At 38.1% G+C, this 16421-nt stretch overlaps 1 protein-coding gene across 1 annotated transcript in view; it reads left to right on the top strand.

Annotated features, from left to right (window-relative positions):
• The window catches only part of MEOX2 (mesenchyme homeobox 2), a 52278-nt gene that overhangs the window by 728 nt on the left and 35129 nt on the right, over positions 1-16421 (top strand). The window lies entirely within an intron of this gene.

The raw sequence follows: 16421 nt of genomic DNA, 5'->3' as shown, positions 1-16421 counted from the left end.
GGAGGCTCCCGCAGGGCCCGGGCCCGGCTGCGGCTGCCGGGCGGGGGCAGCTTCCTCCTGGCGCGCTCCGCCGCCCCCCGCGGGAGCCCCGCGCCCAGCTCACCCCGGGGACAGGGGCCGGGGCCGGGGCCGGGGGGCTGGCGCGGCTCCGGGGGGGAGAAGCGCTGAGGGGTCGAACAGTTCACTTGGCTTATCTGGGGGGAGCCCCTTGCCCCCCTCCGCCGTCAAAAAGTAAAATCGAAAAGTTTCTCCCATGGTATCTTGGTATTGGTGAGCCGCGCAGGGAGGTGGTGCTTGATCCTGGGGCTCGGCGACAAGTTTCCCCCGTGCACAAGTGCCATTCTTGTGAAAAGCTCCGCCACGGTAGCAGGGCTTCTCTGGGAAGGGATGGCATTTCTAGTACACGGGGCGGAAAGAAGGTGTGTGAACACGCGCACATCCACCCTCTCTCTCCTGAGATGTGCACGCACACACACACACTAGTGGGACAGGCACTGTAGTAGGACAGATGCATTCACACTCTAGTGGGACAGACGCGTCACAATCTGGTGAGACATGCAGGAGGTAGTGGGATAGGGCAGTACACACACACACACACACACACACACACACACGTGTGAGACATGCAGGAGGTAATGGGATAGGGCAGTGTGTGCAGACACTCTCTGTGTCTAGTGAGACAGGAAAGTGTTTCCCCTATTGGAAAGTCAGGAGCAGACAAACCAAGTTGTAGACTACCTAACTTTGCAAAACCGGGCTCTGTGTTTACAAGTTGGAGAGAGTCATGGCTTCAATGCTGAACACTAGTAAATATTTGGCAAAAATCCTTTCACTTTCTCCTCTCTGGCAGCAGTTGGTTTTTCTTTATAAAACAGAGTGGTTTCCCCCCCCGCCGCGCCCCATCTTTTTTTTGCTCTCCACATCATCCAGAAAGTGTTGTACCCCGACTCGCAATAAAACACTAGGTTAGTTAGTAAGCTTCTTATGCACTAGGGAATCTATTGCTTATATAAAATAAAAATATATTTCCAACTATAAAAAAGATGCTACTTATGGGCATTTATTTGGAATGACATCTATATCTTATTTTATGAAACAAATTGCATGTACTTGACCAGCTGAAAGATGTGGTGATTATTTTCACCAGTTTCTAATGAAAATAATTTTAACCCATATGGTGCATGAGAGGAGTCTGTGAACTCATCAGTTTATTTACAAAGGCAGAAAACAAGAGAGAATTCATCACTAATTTATAATGCTAGGGAAATGTTCATTACAGTTTTTCATTTATTGCAGTTTGCAATAAAAAAGCCCACACCCGTGCTGAAATCGCATCTATCTCTGAAGTCAAGGGTGTCTTTCCATTGGCTTTTGAACAGTATTGATTGAGACTTTAGTTGTGATGGCTTCAGTACAATAGCGTAATCTAGGGTTTGCTTTCTAAGGCAGTATCTGAATATAAAGCTGCAGAGTGGAGGCATAAAACTGTTTTAACCCAAATAAATATATTAATCTAGTTATTATTGCAAAGGCTTGAGTCAAGAAGGCCTGCCTTAAGCTTTCTTCAAAAGTGTGTTGCCTTCATGCCACTACTTAACCCCTCCCACTTTTTCAACCTGAGCTTTTGTCCTAAATATTCAGTATTATGGTAACTTATGACACCGAAACCTGTTTTTAGGTCAATCAGTCTGTTTCTGCAATTACCAGCAGCTATTGCTTATTTGACTACTTTCAGTGAGAAATATACAGGATGGATTATTTTGTTCTGAATCAAAATCGTGTTTTTTTATTTTTCTTTTTGTCTTGATCATACCTTTTTTTTTATAAAAGTAATGCTCATTCTGAGAAGTTTAATCCTCCACTTTAATGCATGTTTACATATTAAATTATGATTGTAAATAACGAAAGAAGGAGGCTGTTAAGTTAGTGTGTGGTGGTCTTAGACACCAGTAATTTAATGTTAGTGTATATTTCAGGATAAATTTAGTATGCTTGAATTTACAACACAAATTTAAAGGAAACATTAGATATATTTTTACTCTGGGTATATTCCACATTTCAGAACCAAGTTAGCTTTGAGGTTGCCCATGTCTTGAAATATTTTGCTTTTATTATTGTGATTTTTTTGACATCAGGAATGCTGACTCATAAAGCTGAGGTTTGAGACTTGTCGTCTTAAGAAATTAACATGATTAAAATTACTTGCACTATTATTATAAAAAGTAGCTATATTTACTCAAGCTTATAAAACTGTCACACAGATTTGCTAGTGGAGATGCACAATTTGCCTATTTTTCCCTATAACGATGGAAAAAAAAACATTAGTGTGATTTTACTGGTCCATCAAAAAGTTCCTTTCCTAACAGCATGCAGAACTTCGCAGTCCTTTCTCTCTAAATTTATTTTATTCACATATATTTCCCACCCCCTTACTTTTCTTTCTCAAATTCATACACTCAGGTACACAGAGAAATAGGGAGGAGGGAGGAAGTAATATTTGCTTTGGATATATTGTTGTCATTTTGTTCAGCACTTAGAAAAAGAGGTGAAATGTACCTTAGTTGTTCTCTATATAGGCTGATGTGGGGGACCTTGTTTTGTGCTGGGACCTGAACAGGTTGGGAAGCATTCTCTAAGCAACATAGTTAACTACGCTTCTATAGAAACATGAAGAAGTTTCTAGCCGTTTTATAAAGGGCTTTTGAGTGACATTTTGAACCACACAAACCCTATTTTTCGTACATGATTTGATGAACCACTTGTTCATCGAATCATGTAAGCAACAGCTGTCAGTATGACCATGTTTTACAATAGCATTCTGATCTCAATCTGCCCAGGCCTAACTGTGGGACAATGAAATAAGTGTGGAAGTGATGATGTGCATACCTCTTTATTTAACTGAAACTGACTTTCAGTGTTTAACAAAATCATGTACAACCTTAGTGGATAGAATACCCCAAAATTTTGCGTTAAGCTTCAGCTAAATTTAGCCATTTTAAACATTCCACTGCCCAGAATTATTTAAATGCTAATAAGGGGTGCATGAAGACCATGTTCAATGTATAAGTCTAAATATTCTTAAATTGTTAGCTTGTGGTAATCAGTTCTTGCATGTGAAGTAGTATGGATTTTTCTAATGCCCTGTTCTCATCTTAATGGCTTCTGAAGTAATTTCATTTTGTCATTATAAATAGCTTTTGATATTCAGGAGAGAGAGAACACGCAAAATGTAAAATTGTTATATCATTGTCCAGCTTCGCTTATTACAGTTTAAAGCTTGTAAAATCTGAGTAATTCTAAGAAGGGTGCCTATTTGTGGATGCATGCTAGAGACGCAGAATGTGTCATGTGGATTTCATGAAATGGGACTATAAACAGTTTAAAGTATTTTATGAAATCTGAATTGTGGTGAGAAGAACTCTAATGGCTCCAGTTAGATGGAGGAAAACTGCCTAAGGAATATCTTAAACATATGTTACACTCTAAACGTCTTAAACAGGTTAGAGGAATATGTATTTATAAGAGAGAAATGAAAATGCACCATGGTCTATTAAAGCACTATCAGATTAAAATGACTGATAAGTATGAAAAGTAATTTTAAATTACTCAGCGGAGCCTCACTGTACTGCGCAAACAGTTCTGTAGAGAGATTTATGGGCAAATATGAGCATGATGTCCATTCACACTTCAAAAATGCATGCACAACTGCCGTTATACTAATGGAGTTCTATTTGTTTAGTTTGGGCCTAGGAAAATGCTTTCAGAAATGAACATCTGAATAATAATATTACTAGTTTTGTTAATAGACAGGCTTATCAATCAGTTATTAAAAGAGTAAAGCATTTTTCTAGCATGAAGAAAATTATTTTATCAGGTGCTTAATCTTAGGCCAATTAAACAATACAAAGACCTGTATCTTCAAAGAAACTGCTTTAAAAAATCCTAGATGTTGAAATGTTCATTTCAAATAATTTTGATGAATGATTGTAAATAGTATGAATTCATTGGTCTCAAAGACTTCTGATTGCTTTCCAAAACATTTCAGTAAGAAAAATGAGCTATGTACTTGTAGTCAAAAAGAGCTATGTAACTGATTCATCAATATGTCTGTACTTTTTCAGCATAGCTGTAAACGGAAGCAAGAAAAATACATATTATCACACACACACTACTTTCTGTACAGAGTTAGTTTTAATTATGTCTGGTATCTAGTATCAAACATCACTTATCAGGAGAAGAAAATGTCAAAATATGTGGATTATGCAACTGAGAGGGGCATGTCAAAAATATTATGATCTCTCAGCTCTTTGATTTCAACATGTTTTGAAGAGAAATACAAAGTGGGTGAGTGCTTATCAAAGATTGGTGCTGATTGTACCATTACTTTGTGGATTGTTTCATAGAACAAACCTTAAAGTGATGTGTTCTTTTTGCCCACAGCATGTGTAAGTAGCAAAACGTTTAGAACTGTGTCTTTCTTGGATGATACTCATGTTTAATTTCTATTACACATTCAAAAAATTTCTTACTCTAAACTAAATGGTAGGTTAATATATATTAGTGCATCTTTTGTATTAACTATGGATAGAAAGAGTTATACTACAAAATTTATATATTATCATATTTTTATTATGGATTAAGTGTCAAGATTCACTTTTAGCTACCAACATTATGCCTTCCTCTTTTTCCCATAAAAATAAACATCAAAGCCCTGATCCAGCAATGCATTTAAGTGTTTAAGCATTTGAGGTGTTTTACTGACTTCAGTGGGATTATTTGCTTACTTGACATAGGTGCATACTTAGAAGCATTTCTGGACAAGGTCCTAATTGTGCTGTTTTATTTTGATCTTTGGCACAGGAACTTAATTATGTAATTTTGTATTACTTAATATTTAGCCAGTATTGAGGAACACACTCTTAAAAGCAGTCATTGAGAGTTATGCTTGAGTAAGAAACAAAGGATAGGCTCCCGTACCGGGAGAGAAACATACATACACAGGCAGATGAAAGACTCACAAAGGCTATATTTAAAGACCTGAGAATTTCATAAATAACAAATCATTTAACAAATCCATTTAATAAATCATGACACTATATAACTAAGGATTTTAAACTTTTTGTTGTTAAAAAGGTTGAAAAGGAATTATTTTATTCCTTAACTTGAATTCTAGTAGTGGAGTGGAAAGTATATTATTGATTATCGCCTAATACTTTGGGCATTCCTAATCTGAAACTACCTAAACTATGTTTAATCTTGTTGCTTAACAACCTTCAAGGACACAATTCAAACTAACAGATTCTTATGTAGAATGCAAATTCTTGTAATGGTGAACATTTGGCTAAGGGGTTTTTTTTTTCTTTCACATGGGTGCCCTTATTACCTATAGTACAGTAACCACTTTAAGTGTTTTAAGTGGGCGCATTCGTCTAAATGAAACCTTGTTTTGTAAAACCTTTGCATTCACACACCTGATCCTCCTCCTCTTTAAAGTTAGTGGGAGTCAAATCAGGCCCTGTTTCGTGAAATTTAAGGAGAGGTGATTACATTCACTTTGAGAGCCTGCTTTAACAGTCCTGTGTTGCTTGCAGAATTACTGCTACTCTCTGTTCTAGTCTATTGGAGAGTGTAAATGTTCAATACATTTATTTTTCCTTGTGGTAAAATGTATGCTAGCCGACCAGTTTCCATGTCACTGAAATGTGGAATATTAATAGTCTCTCTTGGTTCGCTTGAATGAGCGAAGCTAAAAGTCAATCCATTATGATATATCGGCACTTGATGGTTTTGGTTTTAGGCTTTCTACATTTTCCTACACAATCTAGGATCTTATTCTGCTGATCAGATTTGATTTAAAAGAAAAGTCATAAAATACCTTTAAGGAAAAACCCTTTCCTATTTTGTAAACTACGTAACCATATACCTAAGCGTTTACATAATTGGGTATCATCTAGCATATAGGACTGTATACGTTGGGGTTAAAGACCCTGGGTTCTGTTTCTTGCTGTGTGACCTTGAGCAAACTCAGTTTTGCTTATCTGTAAAATAGTTATAATGTTCCTTATCTTCCACTTTGAGTTTTAGCAATGAAAAGTTTTTCTACCGGGCACCATTTCTGTAGGTTTTTATAGCATTGAAATGATGCTATAGCCATGATGATCCAGGAAATGTTCTAGAGGAAGGAATTTTTGTGGGAGAAATCTTTTATTGGACCAGCTGCATAGTTGGGATAGATTTAGGTATCGCCCAAAAGCTTGTTTAATCGGTACCAAACGCAGGTGGTCCAATAAAAGATTTCAGCCACAAAAACTCTTACCTCTTTAGCTTTTAGTGTGTTTTTACGAAATTGTCTAGGATTTCAAAACATTAAATGAACACTCCTTTTCTGAAATTTTATTTTAAAGAAATGAATAAATAAATACAAATTTTCTAAGATCATGAGGACCATTCACATCTGGGAAGTTATTTTGCGCACATGTTGTTGACGTATATTTATGTGATTTAAAATACAAAGAATTTTAAAATCTAATTTGTTTACCTCTGTGTTACTGTTGATGAAGGCCTGGTTGCAGGACAATCAGTGGCAAAACTGACTCATTTTAATGATGCCAAAATTTTACCCTATGTGTTAACCATTTGCACAGTTTTCAGCAGAGTGACATAGTTAGCTGTGTTAGTTTGAAGTCAAGTAGAAGGCAGGGTAGATGTGTACCTTTATAGGCTAACCAAAGTAGTTGAGCATACATATTTAGTACAAGTTTTCCTGAGCTGATGATGTGAGTCTATAAGGTGCAAATCTACCTTACCTTCTACATTCTTCAGTTCTGGCAAAGAAAATAGTTTGTTTCTTTCTTTTATCATATCGCTTACCATTTTTGGGGTCTTGTCCAGATGACAGAAGCAAATCTTATTGTGAAGTGCTTATTAGAGAAAAAATTATGTATTTTTTTGCTACCACTGGAATCAGTCTTCTTGTTTTTAGAGTGTATAAATGCTTATTGCAAAACCTGAATGTTTGGGAAAAAAATTAAATTGGCAGCATCCATTTAGAAATATCTGAGATAACCAAGATATGAATTTCATGAATGACTTTCAGTTTTCACAGTTTCTAAAAAAAAGAAAAAAGCTCCAGCTTTGCATTCACAGTTATATATTCAGAGTCACAAATGTAGAAAAATGAAAAAATAAAAAAAAAATCGTAATGCATACTTGATAATTATCATTTTGTCTATGCTATTATGCCACTAAAATTTTGTCTGTTATAATGTGTATGAAGATTTGAACATGATTAAATTTCTCATGAGTTCAGTACATTTGACATATTTTAACATTGATATAATACATCTTGGATCCAGCTATTAGGGCTGGAGGGTGAATCTTGGCCCTCTTGAAGTCAATAGAAATCCTGTCAGTCATTGATTTCTGAGTTTTGGAAGGATCTCAGCTTGGCCTCAGGCCTCGTACCAGAAAATATCATAAGTATTTTACAGCTCTTGGGCAAACTTAACTGAGCATGTGCCTTACAAAATACGCCTGTGGTTATGTGTGGGTACAAATACCAGAGACCATTCTTCAAAATGAGCAGCTAAATGGCTTTCTTCTTAATAACGCAATGTTCCAATCTTACATGTATTGAAGACTGGGAGACTTATTCTTCAGTTAACAGAGACCAGGTCCAATCTCAGTATTATATCCAGAATAATCTAAATGCAAGCCTTAGAATATATAACTGTTCTTGATACACAAGTTATTTTGTAGGTTGAATTTTTCTTACTTTTTATTTTCAGCATATGAATCAAACCAATTGGCCAAAACAGAGGAAGAAATAAGTCTGAAAGGAGTGTGTCACATCATTAATTAAATATGAAAGAAAATCCTTTCACTAACCAAGTAAAATTGAGTGGATTATGAAACCTGAATTAATGAAGCAAAGAATCGTTTTTGGAAAAAAAGCTGCTGCTTAGACTGAAGAAGAATTTATTAAACATATTTATGGCAAATAACACTGGAACAAATTACTGCTGCTAATTATGTTGCAGTCTAGATACAGTGTTTCCTCAAGCCCTCTCTTTTCTTTCCAGTCCCCCAATTTTCAGTTTTAGGAATTCAGGTTTTATAAAAAGGTACAGGCATCACTGATATGCATTTGAAAATACTCTAGTATCGTTACAGCCAAGATTGTTTTTAGTGTTTAAGGACTTGATTCTATAATCAATGAAGTTTATGCTAAATCTTTGCCCACTGAAGTCAAAAGTAAAACTTGTATTTAATTTAGTGGAACAAGGATATCACTCTGTGAGCATTTTCATTGTCTTGAACATACCCAAATTTAAGCATGTGCACAGGTGCTTTGGCAAATCGGGGCCTTTGTCATTTTCTTATGTTTCTTAAGGAAAAAACCATGTTTCCTTCTTCGGTCACTGTAATATTAAATACTGAAATCTGCCAGACACATGTGAACTGACTATTAATGGAAGTTGAAGGAATATTAGGGTTTTCTCTACTACCACCTCTCAGCTCGCAACTCACGCAAAGTCCAGTAAGGAAGTTAGTGGATTAGAAAACTCCATGAGTTTCCCCAATGACATTCTCCCCAAATGGTTCTTTTGAAGAATGAGACACCAGTGGAGTAATTCTGCAAGGGAATATTGCACAAGGAACTATTCTAAGCGCTTAGAGGGGATTTGGTTCCTCAGAACAGAAGGACTGTTCTGCCATGCCATCCCCATACATATCTCCTAGACCTAGAGTTCTCTGCATAGTGTCTAGGGAAGGGAGGGATCTACTGTGGCAGCTGAGTTTACACATTGCGCTTCCAAGAGATTCTGTCATAGTGGGGCTCCTTCTCTCACAGGTCTAGGGGGAACAACTGAGCCAGATGGTTCATGTAAAAAAATCCAAGTGGAGAAATAAGGTCTATGGTTATGATTCAGCAAGACACTTAACCAGATATTTAGATGGGTCTAATTAACAAAACACTTTAACATGTTAAGTTGGTTTTTAATTCTTGTGCAGGCCTTTGTGTATGTCTTGTGTTTATCTGGATGCTGCTTGGTTTTAGCAAATACTTTACCTATTAATATATTGTGTGATATAAGCCTAATGTTACAAACAATGAAATATATCCAGCTTGTTCTAATTATCATAAAAAGTTGACTTGCTTTTTGGGGGGGAAAAAAGTAAATAAAATCTTATTTTTCTTAAGGTAAAATATAAAATTGTAACTTTTGAGATCTAAGTAAGACGAAATAAAAATATGTTGAGCTGAATTCTCAGCGGGTGTAAATTGTCATAGCTCCCTTGAAATATAGCTATGTTGACTAGTCGCTTGAAGATCTGCGTGACTTTCTTAGAATGATGAACTATATTAAATGTTTTATGCTTAAAAGAAAGAGCTCCTCAGTACCACCAGCAACAATTAAAAGGTTAATAAGAGATAATAAGGTTTCTCTTTAAACTATTGAGATGAATTTCTTTTTTAAAATATATTTTTAAAGTTTTACCAACTCTAAAAGGTGTTCAGTATATTCCTTTCTCTCTGAAAGTAGCAGCATCTAAATGAAGAGCATTGTCTAGTCTTGACCATTTTTAGTAATATGCTACTAGAGCAAAGTTAGTGGCAAGATAATATTAACTATTTTTATTGATTTGTATTCTTGTTTCAGGAAAATAGTGCATTACTGTCAATAATTTGAGTTAAGTCGGGAATTGAGGTCAGTTGATTTCTGAAGGTCTTCAGAATCTTTTTTCCAAGCTTTACTAATGTTTTGTATGTGTTTATTTATATAGTGTTCTTGAAGATTTTCTTTTTTTGTTCAGTTGACTCTGCATATTCTGCTCATCTGCTCAAAGAAAGCAATAATTTTTTTTTTTAATACACAGCTCTGTTTTAGATAACTCAGATGTTATGTACTGACCTGGAATAAATAGAGAAGACTAGAGATCGAAGACTAAACAGAACCATGCGATAAATGTATGTCTGTAAATGCAAGACAAACCAAATTTTTTGTTTTTGTTTTTTTGTTTTTTTAGATGTGAACTGGCATTATGTAAGTCAGGAAAATAGAAGAATAAATTAGTTACCACCTCTGTATTATACATATAAATGTGGATCATTCTCTCTGGCAGTGGGCACACCTATATGAGGTGCTATGTCACCATAGTGACAGCGGGCACTACCTGTGATGCTGCAGCTACTGTGCAGTAGAAATGAGGTACTGCATAGTAGGGTCAGAAACGACCTGTGCATCACCAGGATTGTGCAGTACCGGTGGATACTGAGCACTCACTTAGTACCTATTAAAGCAAGTGCTAAATGGCTGCACAGTACCAACTGTGCAGTGGGGCACATGTATAGATGCATCCAGTCAGCATTTTGTATGCTAGCTGTAAACTGAGATTTGGTACTAGCCACTATTTACAGTTTGTTTAAAAAAAACAAAAGTCAATGTTCTGTGTGTATTAAATCATTCATTTTTATGGAATTAATTATTTTCAAACCTAGTGGATTGAACATCTTAAATTGTAATTAAAAAAAAAAAGTTGGCAGAACTGGAAAAAAGTTCCTAAAAATTCAGATTTGTTTTAAATTATAAAGGTCCAAGCTGCCAAACTTCCCTGTAGGTTTAGTTTTGTTTTTAATTTAATTCCCCACCCCCTTTTTCTTTTTGCACTCTAATGTATTGCTGCAACTGAGGCAAGCATCTTTATTACTTTAATACAACGGAATGTAGATAAATCTAAGAGTATAAAATCCCATAAAACCATCCTTATTTCGTGGTGTTTAGACATAGCAAAGGTGCCAATTGAGAGAGTATTTTTCATGCTGATGGGTTTTGCAGGGATTTAATGTTTTTGCATTTGCAACCATGTTACCAGTGCTCAGTGACAACCAAACAAACTCTTGTTTTTGGTTGTCAGAGAGCATGTTTCAAGTACAGTAGGTAACCTACTTCAAACCTGTCAAATACAATTATCCTTATGGGAAAGCCTAATCTATTAAGATTTTCAGAGATACTGAGTACACCCGGTTCCTGCTGAAAACTCTGGATTGCGCAGCACTTTGAAGACTTGGGCTCTTTATAATGAGACTTACTAAAATGGGCCTGATCTTGAAAACACCTAAGGAGGTGCTTAAATATACTATCGTGAATAATTGGATTGAAATTCCTAATACTACTTATAGTATAGTAATAAAGGTAAGCATAGCCAATGTCAGTTACTGTTCTGCTTGACTTTTAACTCTTTTGGCTGGGGTATGTCTAGGAAATATTGTTACACAGCCTGTGAGTGGATTCCGGAGGGCAAAAAATATGCTTTAAAGAGCTTCCCCTGTTTCCCCTCCTCCCAAACCATCTCTCAAATCTATTTTGTAATCTTCATTAAGAAATAATGTTTAGAGGCTGCATTTTTGTTAAAGTGGAAATATGTGGTTGTCTTAATGATATACACTGAAGTAGAAAGCCATGTTGATATAGTGGAGGTATGGCAAGATTAGGGTGGGTATTTTGAATGCTGCCTATTATGACTGGCCAGTGTATCAATGTAGCAATAGTGTCTTGTTTGTATACCAGTAGGCACTTAAAATGGATAGAGGTCAAATTCAGCTGGGTCCACAATGCCTGCACAGACACCGTCATCAGCATTTATACCCTCTGAACAGGATTATGTGGTGGTGGACCACATGGGGAGCTTTGAAGGGGTATCTTTATATGAATTAGGTAGTGAAAGAGAGGTCTCTGTGCAGCACTGAAAATGACAGTAGAATAAGCCACTGCAACACAAAAGACTGCAGTATCTAGTGTAACTATATACTGTCTTACTCCTTGAAAAGGAGGGTGATGAATTTATTCCAAAGGAGATGGACCCAATGTGGATTAAATTGATTTTGCCTAATGTGAATACAGCATTTCCTGGGGGAAATAGTAACAGAATTACACAAAGTGGTAATGTGTAGAAAAGCAAGTGCTCTTTTGTGTTCTTTCTTATAAGGAAAAGGGGCTTAGCAATACAAGCAGAGTACATCACTATGGGTAGAGAAACCATGCACATCCACCAAAATCCCTTTCCAACAGCTCTGTAACTGTTTTGCTACCAATTTTCCTAGTCCATTGCTATACAGGACACCTTTGCTATTCATGAACTCAGTGGATTCAAATATTCGTGGGGGAGGGCAGAGCCGGGAGGCAGGTGAAGAGCGAGTGCTGGGGACGTGGAGGGAGGTGGCGGTGGCATCTTCTCCCACAGAGGCAGCCGCAGCAGTACTCAGGGGGAAGGGGGGGGGAAGGGGTCAGTCCCCAGGCGCTGTGGGGGAGCCCCAGGGATGGGGAGGGAGGTGGCAACAGTGGTATCTTCTTCGCCGCCACCACCAAAAGCAGCCGTGGTGGTGCTCGGGTGAAGAGGTAGGTCCCCAGGCACTGTGGGGGAGCAGGGGGAAGCTGTGGGGCCTGACAGGGAGCCCTGTTTAATATTCATAGATTTCACCTTTCATGGGGATCTCCGGAATGTACCTCTCATTTGGAAAAGAATAGAAGCTATAGATTAGATATTTCTTGCTATGTAACTTTGGTGTCACCATTTACATTTAGGGGACAGGGGGCCTAATACTGCATCCACGAGTGCAAAGTTCCTGTCGCTTTCCCTGCTCCATTCTCTGCCGAGCGGCCCTAATCTCTACCTATGGCCAGGTTTACCATTTGGGGTCATCTTTGATTCCTTTCTTTTTTTGTCAAACACACCCAGGTTGGTTTTTCTGTCACTTCCTATACAGTGGGCATGTCTACATGAGACGCTTATTACTGTGCAGTGGCCTATTAACACTGCGCAGTTGAGTGCTGGTCAGAAACTTTGCTAATATGCTACTGTGCAGTGTTATTAGGCTACTGTGCAAATAAAGAATCTATGCACTGGTGCGACTGCCTCGTAACTGTAGTTACTGTGAATTTAAGTAGTACTTCATGGCTAGGGACAGAGATTACACATAAGCCGGTTTAAGTGATCAGAAACTAGTTCAAACATGTAACAGAACAGACATTCAGTGTACATAAACCAATTTCAAAATGACTGAAACTAGTTTAAGATGAACTTGGTTGAATGTAGCATCAGACTTAACTGATTTGGGTCAAACTGGTTTATGTAGTGTCTGTCCCAGACACCCCATCCTGGCTTAACTTAAACCAGAGTCCACCAGCATCCCAGATGCTTTGCAGCCCTGGGCTGGGCTAGGCTCTGCTCTCTGCTCCAGAGAACAGCCTGGGCCCACCCCTCTGCTTCATAGCCAGAGCTGTAAGGGAGACTGCAGGCACAGCAGCATCCGACTGGCTTCCCTCTGTGCTCACTGCTCAAACAGGGATTCCCCCCTCCCTCCCTCCCATCTCCCACAGCACAGACCCCAGCCCCATGGGCCCTAGGCATGTGGTATGCTAGCTAATGCTGAGAGGTGTGTGTCTCCAATTCCACTGGGACAGGACCAAAGGCAGACAGGACGGTGTCTACTTAGGGCTTTTTGGAGCTAATCAACAGGTCAGCTGGTAACGTTCCTCCTTGGAAAAAGCTGTTTAAGAAGAGCTTCAACTAATGAGAGAGGCTTTTGTTTTGCTGATGGGCTGATAAGGCTGTGGTTTTATTAGTCCCCCTGCTGGTTTGCAGACAGGGAGAGGGAGGGAGATTGAAAAGCTTGGTATCATCAACAGAGGCATGCAATGCACAGCACCCTCCCTTTGCTTCAGAGTGCTAGCCCAGGGTTGGGGTCTGGGAACACTCACGCCCCTTGAGCAGGGGGGAGAAAAACCTCCCTAATCAAAGCATCCTGCTGGGCCAGGCCATACTCCCCACCCCAGCTCAGCACTGTGGAAGGAAAGAGAGGGCTGATGTAGCACCCCCCAGCTTCTAGCCTGAGCCACTGCATTTCTGGAATAAAAAGGGAATGTCTATCTACCTCCAAATAGGTTCAAGTTTTGCAGGTTAGACTAACCTGCAAAGATTGAATCAATTCAGGCTCAGGTTTTTTTGTAGGTCTGTCCCTAGCCCATTAGGCAAGTATTACACTAAATACGCAGTAACCACTGCACATTAATGAACGTGTAGACACGGCCACTATATCAGAAATCCATCTCTTCTTTTCTATCCCAGTGACCAAATTGTTTATCCATGCCCAAGTCATCTTCTGTACTATGGCAGAACTTTCTCTTTGACAGTTGTGATGTGGGAGTCAACAGCATAGCTATTGAAATTATTTAACCTGTTATTCAGACCAGATGACTTTCTCTTAGGCATCCTTTTTCTGGGCCCTTTTAGTATCAGTAATATACTTTTTATCCTCACCTATGGGGCCCTGATAATACCTTAGGTTAGGTAACCTAAGTATCTGATGTACCTAACTTAGGTTAGGTTAATGCAACCTAAGTATCTGATGTTGTTTCTTGTTTTATCCTACCTCACCTCCACTCTGTTTTTAGTGCTGTCATCATTTTCCAACTTTTTTTTTGTTCCTTCTTCTCTGAAGAACTCTAGTGGTAGAACTGGTTTCTCTACCTCTTACTTAGTACTGTGTAACCCTCAGCAAAGTAATGATTCTGGAACAGCAAGTCTTATAAACATATAACCTGGGTTATTCAGCCACAGTTTTTAATTGGAAAATAATCTGGTTCCACTATGGTAATCTGTTGTAGCAAGCTTTCAGAACCCGCCCCCCCCAGTTTTTCAGGGACACAACTTACGATTTTACATTCCTTTGAGTGGGCAATTCTGTGATTGCATTGAAATACCAAGAAGGATTTTCACTGTGGTATCAGTTGTAAAAAACTGTTACACGCTTTGAAGTTGGGAGACCTGAGTTTACTTGGGGATTAGATCACAAACTTAAAACATTGGATGATCTCTGGCTAGTCCCTAGTGGGCTTTTCTCCATATCACAAAATTACCATACAGTTTGGCATAGCTTTCAGGTTCAGTGAAGAGGGTTCTGTTCCAGGATTGAAATAGCCCGGAACATTAAATACCAGGATTGAGGCTTCTTTGCAGAATTGTGTGGAGAGGCATTTACTGCTTTAGTCTGAACTTTTTCCTCTGTCTGGCTAAAGATTAATCTCTTTATTTTCTGAGCAATAACTTAAAATTGGAAAGAGATGGGAGAGAGAGAAACTAACATTATTTCCTTATTCCAGTAAAATGATCACAGGAGGACATTTTATCAATAACTGGCATTTTCCATGGTTCAGATAGGACAGGAGATTTGAAAACAAAAATAACTAGCAAATATTTAAGATTAGCAACAGAGATTCTTCTAGGCACTGTGATTGCTGGGAAGTAGGAACAGGAAGTAGTTTTCTGGGGAAATTAAGTAATTTAAGGGATTAAATACTGATAGAATTTTGGGTTACACAGTTACAGAAATGAAAAGGAGAAGATTATAGCCTTCAGAAAAAAGGTGAGGAACAGTATTTAAAAAAAAAAAAAAAAAAAAGCATTGTTAAAGCACTAGAAATGGGAGACTCCTCTATAATCACAAACATACCTAAGAAGAAATTAGAGCCCTGATTCAGGAAAGTATTAAAACATTTTCTTAAAACCCATTTACTTTAGTGGGAGTTAAACATGTCCTTGAAGACTCAAAGTTGGGAACTAGAGAGGGTGTTGACTGTTTCCCACCCTCAGAAGCCAATGCAAAACCTTTCTGTTGGAGACGGACTGAATTTCACAACAACTTTCTTCACCACTCTAACCTTTTACAAAGAACAAAACCAAAAACACTTCAGGATCTTCTATGATCTCAACAGTTTTTTAAAGTCTCTAGTGGGCCTCATGGAGTCTTTATTTCTAATCTATTTATCATAAAAAGCAGTTAGATGTTATTGTGATGGGCAACAGCATAAAGACAAAATTTAGATAAGTGGAAAGAGTAAGGAAGCCCTTTAACTGCATATCTAGGCAGATTTGATTTTCATAATGGGAATGGTTAGAATGTTCTCTGTTGTCTCTGACCAGTGACACGTGTGGGTACAAACAGATTAGGAGTAGCCACAGCAGGGATTTATATAAGTGTCAGGCTTACAACTGGATTCATTTATTTTAATGGGTGACCAACACAAAGCAGCAGACTGCAATGACTTGGAGCTTAGGGTGACTGAAGTACAGTAGGCAAGAAAGGTTTGTATGTGAGATTAGTAAGTGTGTTACTAATTTTATGAAATACTCATTTAGATTTCAGAAACAGTTTATGTTAATAAATTAACTTAAAGTGTTCTGCAGTGTTACAGAGTTCACTTTCAAGAATTTGTCTGACATGCAACTCCATGCTCTTTATTTTATTCTAATGAATCTGTATTCATGTTCTAGTGTTATCCATATCACTTTTCCTCTGCTTGTACCCTCCTGGAAATGTCTGTCACACCTGTCATAGTGGGAAACATCCCTCCATCTGC

The sequence above is a fragment of the Alligator sinensis genome, unplaced genomic scaffold (assembly GCF_000455745.1).
Source record: "Alligator sinensis unplaced genomic scaffold, ASM45574v1 scaffold123_2, whole genome shotgun sequence".
Classification (NCBI taxonomy): domain Eukaryota; kingdom Metazoa; phylum Chordata; order Crocodylia; family Alligatoridae; genus Alligator; species Alligator sinensis.
The sequence above is the reverse complement of the archived record's forward strand: the minus strand, read 5'-3'. Positions and strand labels throughout refer to the sequence as shown.